This window comes from Pteropus alecto, unplaced genomic scaffold (genome assembly GCF_000325575.1).
Source record: "Pteropus alecto unplaced genomic scaffold, ASM32557v1 scaffold66, whole genome shotgun sequence".
In the NCBI taxonomy this organism is placed as follows: Eukaryota; Metazoa; Chordata; class Mammalia; order Chiroptera; family Pteropodidae; genus Pteropus; species Pteropus alecto.
In genome coordinates this window covers 332098-347292 of record NW_006438869.1, presented here as the reverse complement: position 1 = coordinate 347292, position 15195 = coordinate 332098, and the positions used below count along the sequence as shown (strand labels likewise).

Here is a 15195-nt window from a genome sequence, read left to right as displayed (position 1 = left end):
AAACAATTCAGATGTGAAATATCAATATATATTTTAAATTATCAGTGCAGTGAAGTTTAGAAACTCTTACTCTGAAAGCTCACTGGCTAATAAACTTACAAAATCAATGAAAACTATCCCGACTGCAAGTAACAGATAACCGACCTAATAGTGGTTTACATCATGTGGATATTTACTGTTCCCTAATAAGAAATAAAGAGTTAGTCTCTCTAGGGTTGGTTCAGAAGTGTCAGCAAGACCCGGTCCTCTTCATGGAGTTGGCTTTTGCTTTTTGTTTTTATTTCACGTTTGGATGGCTGCTGGCCGCATTTGAAGACAGGCAGTAGTGGGCGGATGGAGGGTAATCAACTTCTTTACTCATCTGTTTCATATCAGAAATCAACAACAAAGGCAAAATCTCTCATGTGCAGAATTGTTTACATCCAAGTGGCTTGAGCTATGTCACATGTCTGCCTCTAGGTAGAGGGGGAAAGGAAGCATCTGGCAGATGGGAATGAGAAAGTCATCATTTAACCCCTGAGTCTTGTAGGCCAGGGAATAGAGGGAGGTGAGGAGCCCCCAAAATTTAGCGAGCAAGATAAATAATCTATTAATGCAATCTTTAAAAAGAATCAATATTGATGACAAAACAAAATTCATGATGAACAGACTACCTGGATTTTAAATAAAGACCGGATCAGTACAATCTCCTGCCAACCCCTGTTGGAGTTCTGATGTCTTTATTAAAAATGTGGATAGTTTGTTCACCGTGGGTTTTTTGTGTGTTTTTTTCTTTTTGCATTAATTTAGAACTTTAAAGATATTGCATTATAGTATTATTTTGATACGTGAGTTTTTTGGCACCCTCTTAAATTTGGCGCTATAGGTGAGGACCTCACCGGCCTCACTCTTGTCCCAGTCCTGATGTTTAACAAAATTCGTCCTATTAGCAAGGAAGGACGGGCAGCCAGCCTTGTCTCCATAGCTGTGTAATCGGTTCTGGTGTATCTTGCCCATGAATATTCATAAGTGTGTGTCCTTATATCTGCTCCGTGGAATATGTCTGTCTCTCAGTTTTCTAAAACTCTGGTTAATAAACAGTGCTATCTTGTGTTTCTTTCTGAACAGCCAATATTCAAAATACTCTCTTTGACGGAAAAACTGACTAGACACTCTCTTGACAAGAAACAGGAAACTTACCCTAGCAAATTGTACCCAACCAAATCTGAGATACCGTGAAGAACAGCAAGAATTTCCCATTTTCGTATTTTTTATTTTAAAAGAAATATTCTTGAATGATTTTAAATTTAAAAAATGGTTGAGAAGACAATGATCTGTTGGTGCCTTTCCTCTTGAAATGGACAATGCGATCTGACTGTCTTTGAGAAAGACTCTCAAAGAACTGATAATCATGCAGTATGAAGCTGGCACAAAAGAATTCAGCCTTCTTACAATTTTAATCTCATTCTATTTGGTCCGATTAACTACTAGTTAATGTTGATAAGCTGTTTATTTGAAACCTCTTAAGCTTCCCTCCGCCCCCTCAAGGGGCATGATAAAGGCAAGCCATCTCTACAAGGGAAAGCTTTAAAGTTCTATCAGGATTTTTTTTTTTTTTGAGTAGAAGTAACTCTCCTCTGGTGAAAATGTCATAGGAAAAATTTTTGTCTAGACCTGTGAAGCTTGACTAATATAAATGTGTAGTAGGAATTTCAAACAAGGTTGTAAAATAAGTTTGTATTAAGGGCCAAATGTATTATTCACACCATTTATAAGATATAAATTCTTCCATCGCAAAGATGTCTGCACAAAATTGTTCAGTGTCTTCTCTGATTTAATTCAGCTTTTGAAAGCTCTTGAGGGCAATGTTTGAAATTTAGGGGGAAAAAGGGAAGAACATATGGAAATAATAAATTCACATAGTTGGTTGTTAAAGATGCCTGCTAGGAGAAAAGTTAATGTACACAGCAGTGGAAGTAAAATCAAGAAGGTTCTAGTGAACCTTCAATGTGTTTATCATTACCGTTCCTATTTAAGACTCCCCTTCCTCCTGAGCCAAATCTGAACATCCAGCTTTTGTTTTTCTTTTCAGCAACTCTTTTCTCGAAGCAACCAATAAAACGCTGTTTCTCTCAGCTACATCCAGCCTCACACCCTCCTTACTCCCGTAGACCCCGTTTTATTCTGGCCACTTGAGATGCCATTTTAATTTATTTTATTTTTTAGTTCCGTCATCTCACTGCATGAATTAAAAACAGTCTTCGCTGCAGCTGAGCAGCTGACCCTTTGCAGGTCTGTGTCTCTCGGCCAGAACCATTAAGTGTTGCTGGGCGGTGGGGGGTCAGGGGGCGGGAGCAGTGTAGTTGGCTGATATTCCATCTGCGGTTCATTTTGTAATTCGCAAACGCTCTGGGATTCCTCGGCCTTCATACCTATCTGAAGCTTCGGTTGATATTGCCAAGAATTTCACACTCCGAGTGAGAGAAAGATACCTCCCAAAGGATGTGTAATTCTATTACGCACCAACAACTCCTCCTGTGACTTCGAGCCAAGCAAACACATCCGCTGGTGCTGGAGCTCGGGTGCAGCCAGTTCGACCACGTGACCTTCTAGAACGTCTCTCATTCCAGCAGTTTGCTTTTTGACCTGCTCCTGCCCTCCCACGTAATTGTGACCTCGTTCTTCTACTGCAGTCGGTGGGGGAGTGGCCGTCACTGTTTTTCAGGGCAAATCCGGCCCATGACCACATCTGCCTCGCCGCTCTGTGTTTATGATCTGTGGAGCATGAACGGACCAGGGTGCCTGCGTGGTACCCCAGTCGTCCTCAGACAGAGCGAAACAGAAAAGATTAGATCGGTGCTTTGCTGTAATTTCCTGCGTGCCGTATTTGTTCATTGTCGATTACAGGGACTTGTGCCTTTTAGAGTCTGTGACCAAACTCCCTCTGGCTGCACAACCGCACGAAGTACTATCCAAAGAACCGAGCGCGATTTTGAGCTCTCGTGAACGATTCTGCTCTAACGAAATGGACGGCAGAGTCCTGTGGTCTTTAGTTGGTGGATTTTTTAATTTTTCATATTAAAAGAGGTAAAAATTAAAAACGAAAATATGAGACACAGTTACTAACAGCATGCCCAGACGATCGGGCAGGCACTAAGAAATCCTGCTGAGGACTCCCTCGGGGCCAGGTGAGGTGCCCAGTGGTTTCTGGTGCGGTCAGCTTTTCTCCTCTAAGCATTTTCAGATGGTTTTGCACATAAAAATTAAGACTTGAGTTGGAGACTAATGCGTTCCTGCTTTAACCTCAGTAACCAACCACTGAAATCGGCTCACATGTGGCGTTTATCTGGCATAGGGGCCTAATAAAGAGATTACGATGTGTGTGGCTGGTCCCAGCACCCTCGGGCGAGTAGATTAACTTCGTGTTCGCTTGGGTTTTTATGTTCTCTTTTTTCGGGATATAATTAGCAGTTAAATGAGATTTACTTTAGTAGGTTAAATTCTATTTTGAAAAGGCAGATGTAAAATAGAAAGTAGGGGTTTCGAATTATATGCCTTTTCCCTGAAGATTTAAAATGTTAATATTTATCAACATGAAAATGTTGGGCGAGCACTCAATTCATTCTCTTTGTTCATTTGAGGTAGTAGTCCCAGTTACGAGGGGACTGATGTGAGAACATGAATAGTTTTTATAAAAGATTTTCAGCAAAACAGCAGGCTGAGTCCGTGGGGAAATCCCTTACCCTCATATAATGGCATTAAAAATGTCCCCAAAGCAGGAAAGGGAAAGCCCCAGGGGATAGATATTAAAAGGAGTCAAATCTGGAATCCTCAGTAGGAATCCAAGCTGAAAGGCCTTAGGGTCTAGGCTTTTAAAACATGCTTAGAGATGGGAAAAGCGTGTGGGGGGCAGTTGCTGATGGGCAGGGAGAGCAGAGACTCAGCTTCCTGTTTCAAACTGCAAGCCACAATGAGCTGTCCTGCCTGAGAAGCGGAAGTCCGAAAGAACCACGTAGCACCCCCATAGGTAGAGGGAGGGAAGCTGGCGATGGATGGAAACCGACTCATGAAGGAGAAGTTGGAATACCAAACCTGCTCTGTGGGCTCCCCTGGGAGACCCGAACATGTAATGCCCTTGCGAGGGCGGAGCCCCAAGCCAAGAAGTTGACAACTGACACGTGACTCTGGGGGGCCCTAGCTTTCCTCCCCCTAGCATTGCTTGCGCGGTTCCTGGGCCGTGGCCCTTGTGGAGACCACTCTTACTGGAGATGAGCTCAGCGTTCAGGCGGACGCCGAGGAGACGATTGGTGGCTCTAAGCAAGTCCACAGACGCTGTCACTGTGGGGCTTATACCCCCAGCTCATGGAGGAGCTTGACTCCCAGAAGATTTTAAATCGTGCAAGAGATACAGAAGTAGACTCGGGATGGGCAGAGCAGGAGGCCATGGCATAGATGTGACCGAAAATAGATGTCGTGAAGAAGATTAGCATGATTGGAAAAAAAATCTGAGGAAAGCTGTGGGAATATTGTATTTAGGAATAAATTAATCCATATTTGAATTCAGACTAAGAAATTCATTTTAATACTTAGCTAGAACTCATGTAAGGTATATGTGACTTAGTCTTATATCACAGAAAAATTAGAGTTACCGTGGTCTAATTTTGATCACTTTCTGCCTTTATCTCTAAAAAGAGCCATATATTCTTCTATTTTCAATGAAGAAAACACATGATTCTGTATAGATCTGGATTTTTAGAGGGTGAGATTTCTGTTTTATTTATTGTTGTACCCCAAGCAAGGACTTCATAGATATGGATGGAGAGAATGATTTTATAGTTAATTCTCCACTTTCCAAGAGCTTTCTCTCTGATAAGATGAAGAAAATATAAAATCAGACATTAAAAAGATAAATCAAAGACTGATAGAGAAAATTATAAAATAAAAAGTATTCATCATTCACGGTTCGTATTCTTCTCTGCCCTTTAGCTCTTAGAGAATTCTAGTTTTCTTACATGAATAATATGAATAATAATATCTGCCTTCAAGGCTTTTTCAAAGATTCAGGAACGTATATAAAAAAAATACTTTATTGCTTGGCGTAGTTCTTAGAATATGGGATGAAATCAATACATACCAATACTGGTGTTATTGTCTTCACCGCAATTTTATTATTTTCGCCATCATCTGAAATAAAACTCTTCGAGAATGTATACTAAAGCTTCATTACTTTTGGTAGCTATTGTCTTGTTATAAAAAGTAAGGTATGGGGTGTAATAAAAATTTATTTGTTTTGGAGAATATTATTGAGATAGTTTTTCTTTCCTGGGTCTCTAGCTCTGAATCTCACCTCTCTTTACAGTTGCCTTTATATTCTTAATATATGTATTTTGATCTTTGGACTATTAAAATGTTCTGTCTTTTGGAATATATTCAATCTGTCAAATCTCTTAAGATCTTACTTGCTGTACTCTGTCAGGTTGCTAAGAGAATCGAAATTCCATCCCTGTGGAAAGCTCTCTATGCATCATCGCTAAGTGCGTGAGCCTGTACTGGATGCTAACTCAGAATACTGTCTAAACAGTGCAGACGAACGATGGTGACCATTACAGGGATGAATGGTGGTTCATATGATGAAAAGTTCATTGAACTGCCCAAAGGGCTCCAAGGCCATTGCTGACAGATGATGTCACAGTTGTTTATCTTGAATTTAAAAACTTAATAAAAACAATCTCTCATTAACCTTCTATAAAATGAAGATAACAATCCTCAAATCTGTTATGTTGACCTTCAGAGAATCAACTGTAAAGTGATGTCTGGGGAATAATTTTCAGATCATTGCGGTCTTGGATTTCAGGTTGTTCCCGCCTCTCTCGCCCTGTTGGTCCTGACGTAACTCGGTGGACTTTTTGCCCTCAGAGGGTGACTTTTTCTATGTTTTTTATTTCTTTTTCCCTCATCTTCAAGGAAATAGCTATGCTAACGTGGATACGTCACTGCCGAACAAACTGACGTGAGATGGTGCCAAACATAAAGACAGAATACGTTGGATTGATGAAAATTTAAAAATTTTAAAGAAGGAGGCAAGAGTGAGGGTAGTTGAATAATTATTATAGGTATAAGAGTTATGTCGTGTATTCCATTTGAGAAAAGACGCATTTTAGATTCTGTGGATGTCAAACTCGTCACCAATTTGCTGTCCATCGAACACGTTGGCAATTCGCTTCTCTGGCCTGTGTGTCGCAAAGTGAGTCTGCTGGATGAAAACAGTGCCGCTCATCGCACTGCGTTACGAACGAAGCAGACGGTGGCCGTCTCCAACCCCAGCCGTGCCCCGCAGGCAAAGCCACAACTCGACAACGGATATTGACTGAGTCCCTTATGGACATCGTGTCTTTTAGTTTTTATACAAGTCCACAAAGTCTACAAAGCCTTTGGTGTGCTCTTCCTGCCTTTTGTGCATGTCTAGATCCGTGTGTGTGTGTGTGTGTGTGTGTGTGGGTTGCTGTGCTGACGAGCCAGGGGCCAGATTGGGAGGGGACGCCCTCGCACCCTGGCCCACATATCTGTGTCCCTGTCATCAGAGTAACATGACAAGCTTCCCTTAGCCCCGCTGGCTGCCATAGTCACAAGAAGCTCTGAGCCAGTGTGTTGCTCCTTGAATCAAAACGTTTTGAGATAAAAATAGCTCATCGTATACCTCAGTACCGCAAATCACAGACTTCTTTTCTAGTTCCCAGATGTATTTATGATACTACAGAGTAACAGAGCACCCCAAACCTAGGCCAGAGAACTCTAGTCTAACCGCCACAGCTTGGTCTCGGGTTCGTTTCATTGCTTTCATCATAGAGTGGGCCGGCCCTTTGAGCAGAGTTCGCTCATTTACCTTTGATTGACGTCTCTTCAATCGGTGATTCACTGAACCAGCATTCACTCTCTCACTAAGGATCTTTTTATTATCGAGTGAGCGAGTGCATCCTTTGCGTCGGCTTTTGCGTCAGAGAGGATAAAAAGTGCGAAGACAGGTGTGTGAACAGGTGTGTGAATAGGCGGGTCGAACGATGGGTCACGGGGCCTGAACGAGCAAAGCTTGTGCGATGCGTGCACGTGGGCGGGGCCCTCCGTCCTGTCTAAGGAGCCGTCCGCACCGCTGGCACCTGAAGGACAGGGGACAGACATCGGGCGAGCAAAGGGAGATGAGAGGGGTGCTGGACAGTCCCAGGACCAGAAGTCCTTGGTATAGTTGAAACCCAAAGTGTGTGCTGGACGCAGACAGAGTGGGGTCAGGGTGGGAAGGACCCCGTCCTCTGTGCTGTTGCTGAAGTTTCATCTGAGGAAGTTGGTACGGAGTCACAGGCAGGGGACTAAGGCACCCAGGGAGAGACTATCGGCATAGCCAGGTGACCAGCTGTGCAGATGACAGACAATGGTGGCCCAAACCAAGGTCACAGCCCTGAGGACAGAGGGAAGCAGGTTAAAGAAGAGGAAGCAACAGGGTTGCATGTATGGATGGAGGCGGGTGTCACTGCAGTTGTGCAAAGATGATCTGCTGCCTTTAGCCCGATGAACTGAAATCCGACACTTCTTTCTGTTTTAGTTGAATTTCAGCCTCGGGAAAGGCATTCTCATAATTCCTGCCCAATAATGTTAAACAGTTTAAAAAGTGAGATTAAAAATTAATCAGTAAGTATTCATCAACATTAATAGTGCACGGTGTGGCGATCAGTAATTGCCTTTTATCTTTTAAGACACGAAAGACCCCCTGGCGCCTCTCCTTTGCACCGGGCGTGGGGTGGGCCCTCTGCGGTCTCCCCTGAGTCCAGCTCCTCGCACGGTCGGGGGGGCGCTGGCGTGAGTGTCTCATCTTGACGTCGCCAGGTAAAGGGCTGCTTCATGGGTAACAGTCCCTCCTCCCCGCTATCACCCTAATCCTTTGAACAAACTCGGCATTTGAAAAGAAGCTTCTATTTTTCCTCAGAGTTTATAAAGATATCGTCCGGCTCTCCTGTCCCTGGGCATCTGTAGTGCAGAAGTGTTTATGTTTGGGGAAGAACAAAAATAGAAATGTTTATAACTAGTGGGAAAAACGGAGCTCGCCCGAGCTGGCGTCATCAGCTTGGTGGGTCCTGTTTGTGCAAACAGCCCTTGCTAATTATAGGCCTTCCAGGAGGGCAGTGTTATTATACTGACCATGTGTAATCAACTTGACTTTTCTCTCTCTGCTTATGAAGATAGAACGCGCTGCAGTGGTCCCTGAGCAGGGACCACACAGCCTGTAGTGGACACAGCCCGTACTGGACACAGCCCGTAGTGGACACAGCCCGGCGTTCATCTTTTCATGAAGAGCACTGAAAACTCTGTATGGCATTAAGTTGAATAGGTCTAGTATATCAAAAATAGAATTAGAATTATGAAAAGTTAGTTAAATGGAGAGTGAACGGTAAAATGAAATGAGATTTTTGATGGCTCCTGGACAGTTATAATTCATGAGATGACACTTGGGCCACACGTGTGACCTCCAGGTTGCGATCGGCCGAAGCCCTGTGCGAATGGACTCAGGTAGAAGAATGAGTTTTCATAAGAAACGACTCTCTACGTCTTGCCAGCTCCCGCCTCCCCCTCGTTCTGGGCTTTTTCTTGTTGGGTTCAGTGGCATGGTCCGGAGGACTCTGGGCGGTCATGTCATAGGGTGCACGGGAGCCTCCATGGAGGGGACAAAGCAAGCCCACCCCAGAGGCCCCTGCAGGAAGGCAATTCTATAGCTACCCAGTGACTTGTCATCCTGTTCTTAATAGGAAGTGGCTTTTCGGGACAGTGTTAATTCGCCGTTCTGGTCCACTTCAGAATCTGTGTCACTCAGTGAATTTTTTTCAACACCTGTTGCAAACAAAGAGAATGATACAAAGGCATGATGTGCTTGATGCCATCGCCTGCAGAGCCTGCTCGCACACCGAGTGGGTTCCTGAGGCCATTGAACTGGTTCCTGTCCCTTTGAACTCCGTGGGGGTTCTTTTCCACTGGCACTTTCTGATAACTGTGTGCAAAGTCTTTTTTTCCCTTTTGTCTGATTTTGGAATCCAAAGAGTCTACACGTCGGCCCACCCCACCTCCTTCATTGTTGTTAACGCATAAAAAAAAACTGTAGTTACTGTAACATCTGTTACATTCTGTACCCTGAGGCAGGACAAGCAGAGCTAAACTTTCTTCAATTCGCACGGCACAGACGCTAGCCTCTTTTCCTGCTCATGCTCATAAAGCGGGTTGACGGGAAGGCAGAAGCGAATCAGAGCAAATACCTAGTAACTGGCTCACAGAGCATGTCGGCTACTCATCTAATTCCCACCAACAGAGCCTCTGTTTTTGGAGGGACCCCACGGAGAGGAAATGCATCTTCAGTGAGGCAGGGACTTCACTGGGACTCTAAGCTGTCATTTCTGGGGGGAAGAATCGGGGTGAAGGTGGAGCTTTGAGTTTATATTTGTGGCACGAGAAACATTATCCCATTGGGAGCCACTTAAAAAACATATGCAGACAAACGGCTCAGGATTGGGGTTAAACAGTCAAATTTATTCTGAGATCAATACCGTCACGGCTCTTAGCTCTGAAATTCTACAGTGCACTGTACGAGCTGCAGATGATTAAAGAGGAATGACGAGACCCTGCTCAGAAAGAAGATGGAGCCGGTCCGTTCATTTCTGCATGCTCGACGTTCCCCAAGTACTCTTCCCGACTTCCGGTGTGGAGGCCCGTTTGCTTCCCGTTCCGACCTGCTTCCTTTAATAGCTCTACAAGAACTGCGTTCAGCAGCATCCGTGCGTTGATGGAGATCGCGTTTCCACCTCCAGAGCTGCCCCCTGCACCTGCCCAGCGCTCCACTGGGGTTCCCTGCGGGGGTCTCCACTTAGGCGTCCCCGAAAGATCTGTTGGCTTCTTCTTCAACCCCCCACACCTATTTCTCCTTCAATCTCTCCTGTCTCAGAAATGGATGGCCTCAGAGGTCGCGTGGCTCCAGTGGAAAACGTTGGTATCCACCTTCATTTCACGTCCTTATTTCTCCAGTCGGGTCAAAACACTTCCCAAGTCTGCCCCTCCCCACTGCTGCTGGACTGCTGAGTGTATCCCACATCCTGTGTTCCGTGTCGCCTGTGGTCCATTCCACACACAGTGGCCGCGGGAGCTTTAAAAAGGCAAAGGGGCTCGTGCTCCCCTTACCCTGGCAAGGAGTCGTGCCACGGAACAGGGGTTGGCAAAGACTCCAGCCCGCAGCCAAATGGGGCCTGTCCCCAGTGACCGTGAGGTCCTCTTACTGGAACGCAGCACACCCGCTGCTCTACGTTTGTCTATGGTGACAACGGCAGAGTGGCTGTGACAGAGACCATATGGCCTGCCAAGCCTAAAATACTATCTGGCCCTTTACAGCATGGGTTTTCCAGTTGCTGCCAAAGAGTGAAATCTAAGTGTTTCACCTTGACCAGCGAGACTCACCGTGACCTGGCCCCGCCTGCCTCCCGGCTCACCTGGCCTCGTCTCTCACACACCTGCCCTGTTTCTGTTGCTCTGTTACCCCCAGTTCACCCTCACTCAGGGCCTCTCCCCAGACGGCTGCCTCTCCTGGAATGCCCTCTCCCAGTGTGGCTTCTTCTCATCACTCAGGTCTCAGCTTAATGGCACCTCAGCAGAGTGACCATCCCTGGGAACTCTGTATCAGGTCGCTCCATGCCACACTCTAAAAAGCCGTCCTATCTCATTTACATCATGGCCCTTATCACTTGTTTTATCGATTCTGTCCTCCTCACTAATGAGAAGAAGATCCTTGTCTGTTTATTTTCCTGCAGTAGCTCCAGTTCCAAGAACGGGCCAGGCCCAGAGTCGATAGGTGTGTTCTCTGAACAAAGGCCTGGCGGTGGGTGGTCCAGTGAGAAAACATTACTGGCATCGAGCAAGTGATTAGACTTGACCATGATAAATGCCATGAAAATTGGGCACAGAGCAGGAAGGGCCTCCGAGGTTGTTTGGGATACATCAGGAAATGCGCGTATGAACTCGTTAAGAAAAATTGCAAACGAGATTAGAAATGACTGTGACACCAAATTCACAATTCTCTGCAAGGAGTTCATAACAACAGCTCCCAGTCTGTCCAGTCTGTGGCTTTCTGTGTGCTGGGAGCCTGGAGAGCAGCTGTGTGGTCACCAGGTCATGGTCCAGGCCAGCTTAGTCCCCAGAAACAAAAACAACCACATCTTCACCGCAGTAAACCAAACTGGGCAAAACGAAAGGAAACATGGCATTTATTTTCCGTATCTCCTGTGACCACACCCCACTGTGAGCCTGTCTTTGTCGGGGTCGGTGATTTGAAGGTGTGGGGTGCCGGGCGAAGGGAGAAATCCACCTCTGCTGAAAAGCAAAACCCTCAAGCCATAAATGTCAGCTTCGTTTTGCATTGAAGACACATGCTTTTATTTTTTAGTCTAACATCTTGAGTGTTTGTCTTGAGGCCACCGGTACCTAAGTAAGCCTGCGAGAGAGGCGTGTACATTTCATGAGACTGTAGATAACATCAGCTAATAGGCCGTGCTAGAAATTCCAGAAGGTTTGCTTTTTCTCTCAGGGGAAATGGAAGTGTAGTAATTAGCTGGGGTTTCAAGATGATTTTGTGTGACCGAGCACAGAACACTCAACTTTTGCCCGTGAGTGGGGTAATGATTTTCCTGTATGCCTTTTCCGTTTTAGTTGAAAGATACTTGGCCGTATAAACTTAATGGAGTAAAATATTCTGGAAATGCTGTTACTTATTGATGCCATGTGACATATAGTGAATCATGTATGGCAAGGGAGCAGGGGCTCTGTCTAGACCAGGCTGTGCCGATGTCTGGCTGGGTGACTCTAAGTCCCTTTGCTTTTCCGGACTCCAGAATTCTCCTTGATAAACTGAGGCATTTCCATGGACACATCCCGAGGTTCTTCCTTACTTAAAGATTGTGTGTTATTTTATGTCTCTGTTACTAAAAGATTATACTTTGTATATTTAATTATCTGTAATACATATTTACTGAGCTCTTACTCTATGATATTCTAGAGTAGAGATTGGCACACTTTTTTTTTTTTTTCCTGTAAAGGGCCATGTAGTAAATCTTTTAGGCCCTGGAAGTCATGCAATCTGTATTCAACTATGCTAACATAGCATTAATGCAGCCACAGAATATATGTAAACAAATGGGTAATGAATTTATTTATAAAAAAGCAAGTGATGAGCTGGATTTGGCCCATGGATCATGATTTGCTGATCCTTGTTCTAGAATCTAGACACTTAAAATTATGCTCTATAAATATTAAAGATAGCTTCTTTTAATAAATTCACAAGGTTATTTGTATATAAATTGGTTCATATGTAAAACACTTAGAAGAATGGGAGAATGTAATTAATAAGTGTTACTTAAACATAATCACCAACCATGATATATTCTGCAGGCAGCATCTCTAGTGGACCAGAGGCATAGAAAATGGCTAGTGATGGCCATTAAGGAAGGTTACAGATAGATTCTGGGACTGCCTTATGCCTTGTAGCTTTCAATATGATATTCATCACGTATGCATTCGAGGCCCGTTACACTACATATTTGAACGCAGATATTAACAATCGTGCGCACCACTCTCGAGTGGCTCCCTGCCTGCTGTGTTTGTTTGAGAGCAGAGGGAAGCTGGAGCGATCACTCAGGAAGTATGGAATCGTGTTAGCAACGAGGGAGGTGAGGAGCTGGTTGTGGCGTGACTAAGGGATCTGTGTTGGAGGACAATGGAAGAGAAGTGAAGAGCAGTTGAGACTGAGAGGAGCTGGCCGCCAGGCAAAGGCCATGTGCCGTGGCCCGGGCTGACTTGCAGGCAGACGAAGCCGGCGCCAGCAGAGCACAGTTTGCCACTCGAGATTAGATTGCCTTCCAAAGGTGTTCAGTGACTCTGTGTGTCTGGGAGGTCACAGGAACGTGCTTTTACCTGTGCGTGCGAATTTCACAAGAGAACTGGAAGACTGGTGACTCTCCTTCTTTCCAACCCCCCTAAAAGATTTACCCAAGGCAGATTGCTCTTTGCCTTTCTTCTTTGAATGTCAGTGTTAATCATTCAGTAGAACAATGGATAATGTGATAGAATGTCTGCTTGCTTCTGTTAATCTATTGGCATCTTGTTGGTTTCCGTGGAAGACTATAAGGTAAAAATTCCGAAGTAGAGAAATTTCTTGGGCTGGTTTGGAAAAAACAAACAAACAAACAAACAAACAAACAAAACAGGGTGGCTGGGGGCTGTACAATATGCGAAGAAAGAGCACAAAGAAATGTACTATTTGTATTACGAATGACAGTTACCTGTTTTCCAGCCATATGTCTGTTACGACTCGTATGAAGAATTTGGTGAGCTTGATCCTAGGAAAGCATTGCCCCTTGGGATTAGCTGAAGGTTGGCCACCCAGGAGGTTCTGATGTTCTTCAAGGGAACAGGAATTCTTCTCAGATTCGAAGGTTAAATAATCCCCTGATAAAGTGAGAATGATTTCTTTGTATTTCTGACTCATCCAAACCAACATGTCTGTATATGAATAGCTTCTAGGAATATTTATATGGGCTTTATTATTTCATTTACTGAGGATCATCACAAAAGCAATAACCTTTGAGTTAGGGGTTCCCCAAACCACCCTCAGGTTCAATGACTTCACTAGAAAGACTCACATATCTCAAAAAGTTGTTATACCCATAGGTATGGTTTCTTACAGAAAAAGGGTACAACTTGAAATTAACAAAGGTACAAGGCGCGAAGGCCGAGAAAGACCAAGCATGAGCTTCTGTGTGTTCTCTCCCAGTGGAATCGTCGAGATAACACTCAGTTTTCTTCACAATGATGTGTGGCAAATGTATGGAATATTGCCAACCAGAGACTCCCACGTGAGCCTCAGTGTCCAGAGTTTTATTTTGTTTCTTTGGTCAGTCAATAGGCACGGGACACCCATGTGGCCGACCTTCATTACTCAGTCTCTAAGTCAAGCTGATATTCATGGGCAAAGGACCCCACCATCAATCACATAGCAGCAGAGAGGATCCGGCCTGAATCAAGACCCCAAGGTATACAAAGGTACCCCTCTCAGGCAGGGTATCCCACGGTCTTAGAGATGATCTAAGAGATCGTCCCAGGAGGTTGTCAGGGACCAAACTCTTCTTTGGAATTTGCAGGATTTGAACACCCCAGACCTGCCGAGTGAACTGATCACTGAACAATCTCTCACTCGATCAATAGATTTCTGACAACAAATGTTACCTTTTCAGTTAGTTTTGAATAGTTATCCTTGACATTCCTGAATTTGGCAAGGCTTCCACTCCCTTGGCGGGTAGGCTGCGATTGCATGAAATTAGAGGTAGTTCTACGAAGAGGCTGAGGTTGGTGACGGACGTTCTGCTGGGTGCTCAGGGCGTTGTCAAAAGATAGAGTAGGGCCATCCTCATGGTCAAATTGCGAGGCAAGTGGAAACCACCCTTCCTGCCTAGAGCGGAGTGGGCGGGAGCTGGTATTTTCTGAGACCTTCTTGTGCTTTAGCTACTCTGCCGAGGGCTTCGCGGGAGTTAATTTACACAGTCTTCTCGACACGAGCTATCGTTTCCTTATTTTCTCTCTGTTTTATAGTTTTAAAAAAATGAGGCAACTGGAAGTGGTCCCACAGTTCCACAGATAAAAGTTCTGCATCTGCGATTCAAACTCAAATCAGCCGAACTCCGAGGACCTTGTCGCTTTCTTTAATGACTGGGTGGATGAGGATGGTTTTGCTGGAATCTGTCTGGTTCAGTTGCAGTGTTCTGGTAGTTGGTTCTGAGAAGACCCAGAATTAATTTGCTTTTTAATAATGGATTCAAAAGAATATCACCTCTATATTGCCAAGGAAGTCCTATTAATGCTTTATATATGCGGTGTCCACAAGAGTAGCCACTATCTGTGGTTTGCTATCTAGCATTTGGAACGTGGCTTGTCCCACTTGAGATGCGCAGTAGTATAAAATGCACCCTGGATTTCAAGGGCTTAGAACACACACACGAAATGAAGATATCTCAGTAATCTTTATGCTGATAACTTGTTCAACGATATCTTGGGTATATTGTGTTAAATGAACTCTGTTGTTGAAAATTAATTCTATCTGCTTCTTAACATTTTTTAAAAGTAGCTACTGGAAAATTCAACATTACA

The 15195-nt window shown here is 44.5% G+C and overlaps 1 protein-coding gene across 1 annotated transcript in view; it reads left to right on the top strand.

Annotated features, from left to right (window-relative positions):
* The window catches only part of SEMA5A (semaphorin 5A), a 411791-nt gene that overhangs the window by 156609 nt on the left and 239987 nt on the right, over nt 1–15195 (top strand).